Source organism: Centruroides sculpturatus, unplaced genomic scaffold, assembly GCF_000671375.1.
Source record: "Centruroides sculpturatus isolate CEXI.00-Female unplaced genomic scaffold, Cexi_2.0 scaffold158, whole genome shotgun sequence".
Taxonomy (NCBI): Eukaryota; Metazoa; Arthropoda; class Arachnida; order Scorpiones; family Buthidae; genus Centruroides; species Centruroides sculpturatus.
In genome coordinates this window covers 593,181-597,052 of record NW_019384347.1, presented here as the reverse complement: position 1 = coordinate 597,052, position 3,872 = coordinate 593,181, and the positions used below count along the sequence as shown (strand labels likewise).

Genomic DNA, 3,872 nt, shown 5'->3' with positions numbered 1-3,872 from the left:
CTAACGGTATCGTGTTACACAAACTTTATCAATCATTAAATATAAATCGATATTTTTGATAAATTTGATCAATCCAAAGAGTAAAGTTTACACCAGATTTAATTAAATATTTTTATTTTACTTGGAATGAAATTTTAATGCTTTAAATTATATTTATTTATTTATTTTTGCCTTGACGTTTTGATGTAAGAGGATTTGCGGTTTATGTCCTTTTTCAATTCCAGTTTATTCTCGATGCTTTTATTTTTTTTTCTTCTTCTTCTTTATTTTTGTAAAGGGAACAAGTCATGCAACATTTCTTTTTGGTATAAAGGTGGGGGTGGATTAAAATTTATATCTAACGAATCATGAAATATCCGTGCTTAAATGTGTTCTTATTTTACTAAAATCTTTATAAATCATTACATAATTTATGCAATTTTAGAAATTTATAATTAAAATTTTAGTTATTTATTAAGCATGAAACGAAATTTCAACGAGAGGCCCTATATTAGGTCTTTGAAACATGAACATACCCCGAAGGTCCTTATACTTTCTTAACTTTTAAAAGCGATGATAATTCAATCATCATTTTCTTTTCCCTAAAGTATCGATAGATAAATTTCTCACGAAAATTAATTTAATTTATATTTTTCCTCTTTCAATTTTAAGTATATAACTTAGAAAACGAAATTTTCAATTTCTCAAAAATTCCCTAAAGAATTCCTATTTTTACACATCAGAAAACTCAATTTTAAAATCAGAAAAATTTAATTTTTATAACGAATAAATTATTAAATTTTCATTTATTTTACACGCGTATCAAATTCTTTAATTACTTTAAATAATAAATAAAAGTTTCGTTTACAACCAAATATTTAATAAAAATAAATCAGTAACATTAATTTTCCATCGTTGCAGATAACGGTGGGATGATGCTGCACTTTATCTTAAACGAGCAAATTAAAAACTGATTTCATCAAACAACAACAGACAAAAGAAAACAAAAATTTTATCAAAACCTATTAATTTCATTATCTTTAAACAGTAGAATTAATTATCTTATAATTAACTAAATTTAGTTTACGTGGGTTGGAAGAAGAATTTAAAAAATAAAAATAAATAAATAAATAAAAAATTTACAAGTGAAATTTGCTGTCGAAACACCGATCACACTACAGTAGCATCACTTAAGTTCATCGCCCAAGGCGAGCGAAAATAACAATTGCTGTAAGACAGATGTTATTAATTCACAAAGCAACGACTAAGAGAAGTTTACTAAAACAAACCGAATAATAAATCATATTCCGTCTGCTATTTTCCCACTCTCTTCATCTTTCTTTCTTCCTCCTCCCTTATCCATTAATTGGTCGATCAGCGGTAGACATACCAGCGGATAAAAGAACCCCTAAACTCTCTCTCTATATATATATATATATATACATACATAAAGGAAGAAAAAAAAATCCCACTTGAAGAGTTTCACCCTTAGACCTTTACGCTGTTTTTAAGTATGGAGGGTGCAGATACGCAAGTAGTCTGGCTCGTTTCGTGCTGTTACTAAAGGCGACTGTGTGGCGCAAGTACAGTCGACGTTCAATAGCCCTAGTTCTTCGTCTGTTGTCCACCTCGTTGCTCCTCTTGGGGGTAACGCCTTTACTACCGGTGAGTACTACTACAATAACAAAATAAATTAGCGTGTAAGTGTGTGCTACTTTCTTTTAATTACGTTCAAGAGGACAATTAATTGATTTTACGTTCGTTTCGTCTTTTATAACTATTTTTACGATTAGTTAATTTATTTATTTATTTATTTCCTATCTCTTGACACATTCGAATCGATAATTTAATCTTCCTTTCTTTTACAGCCATTTTTTTAATGTGTTTAAATGTTTAAAAAAAATTTTAAACCTTTAAATTATATTCTTTTTACTCTTTTAATCTGTTTAAATATGCTAATTGCAGTTTTTTTTTAAAAAAAAAAGGAGGGGAGTTTGTAGAATTCTGCCAAAAGACATTTTAATCTCCTTTAACTTGTTTCAAACACTTAATAATTTTATTATTATTTTTTAAATATTAAATGTTAACTTCTTCTGGAAACATATTTAAATATGGTAAACGTTATTTATAAATCGATAGGAGATTTTTAAGTTCTATTATCAGTTTTCCCCCATCTCAGTTCTTTAGGTGTTGTGTCCACTGAACTCTTACGTGTTCAGCTTGCAAATGCGTCCCAGATGAACGAAAAGCAATACTAGAGTGAAAATATAACGACATAAAATCCTCCAGACACACTTTAAAGAAAGAAATGGCGTGAAATTTTTCTCTCTCTCGGCCGCAAACAACTTGCTTTATTATACTTTATTCGTTTCTGTAGCCAAGGTGATGATAATCGGCCCAAAGGGTTTAACTCCTGCTACAGTATATAATCAAACGAGGTATCAATTAAAAAAAATAAATAATAAAATAAAAACAAAAATCGATGTCATCCTATTTAAATAAAGTTAATTCAATAGAAATTTTTCTAGATTACAAAATCCATAACAAAAAAAAACTTTCAATTAATTTGATGATTTTTATAAGATATAATCATTCGTTTATTCATAGTTTTCGTAAGATCTATACAAAAATTAATTATTAATTTATTAATAAATCGCTATATACTTAAACATTAATTTTAAATAATTAAAAATTCCTAAATAAAATTTTAATTATTTTAATTTAAATCTAATTTAATAATTTACAACAATTAAAAAAAAATTATTTAATTGTAAATTAGAAGCCGAAAAACGTGTAATTAAAAATTAAATAACAAAAGAAATAATTAATTAATTAGAATTAGAATTTCAAAATATAAATTTACAATTTGTAAAGGGGAAAAAACAAGAAAAAAATAATAATAATAATAAATACAAGTTTTAAACCATTCTCTATTTAATAAACAACTAAATAAAATATTACTATACGATAAGATTATAAACCCGTTCTCTTAAACTACGAGTCATTGTAAAAAGTATTTATATAAACCGCCATTTTTTTTTATTATTTATTTTTTAGTTAGTGCAGTTTATTGCATAGTTTCAGTCGCTATATCTGGTACATGACCTTGTGTAGTAATGAAAGTGCACGCAAAAGTAATGAAAGCATTCGCTGTTCACTGTCATAGGTGACATTTTATACCCGAAGGTGTTTCTCGGAATAAAAACTCTTAAATGGTATTTTTTAAGTATTCTCTTGGGAAATCTAACTGTTATTCTCCAAAGTATATTGTGCCTCTACAATTGCTACGAGTAGGCAGCAAAATACGAGGGTTAAGGATGGCTATTATCTTTTTAGTTTGGACTAAAAAGCTTAGCTAATCTAGTGATACTTAAGCAGCAACAGTCAAGAATTCGACTTAGCGTTTTTGGATAGTTTAAAAGGTAGAAAAGTAGTTTGCCACTTTTTTTTTTATACTTAATGTTCATCTAATTTCTTACATCGGGACAATAATGACCACTATTACCAAAGGATATTTTTTTTTTCTCTCTCTCTTATTTTTTTCTGAAGTGCCTGAACTGTTACAAACACTATTTACCGTTAATGAGAGCTGAGGATAGAAGAATTATATATCTTTTCTCAAGAATTACTCTCTGAAGATATTGATAAAACGATTTAAGTAATTACTAAAAATAAAAGTTAAAAAAATTCTTATTTATTTCTTCTTTTTAATTCTTAAGCAATATGTCGAGAGACTGTCTTTCATTTTACTAATTATCATTTTTGCTTTTAAAATTAATCTTATTTTTAATTTTTTTAAATATATTTTATATCAATTTAACTTGTCTAATTATGATTTAAATTGCTGTTAAATTAAATTTTTGCAACATAATCGTTTTATATAGGAAAAAAAA

At 26.6% G+C, this 3,872-nt stretch overlaps 1 protein-coding gene across 1 annotated transcript in view; it reads left to right on the top strand.

Annotated features, from left to right (window-relative positions):
• Window positions 1-1,365: 1,365 nt before the first annotated feature.
• LOC111636439 (hemicentin-2-like) overlaps window positions 1,366-3,872 on the top strand; it is a 146,901-nt gene continuing 144,394 nt past the window's right edge. The window contains exon 1 of the mRNA XM_023381699.1: window positions 1,366-1,644. The gene's annotated coding sequence lies outside the window, so the exon portion shown is untranslated. The remainder of the gene's footprint in view (window positions 1,645-3,872) is intronic.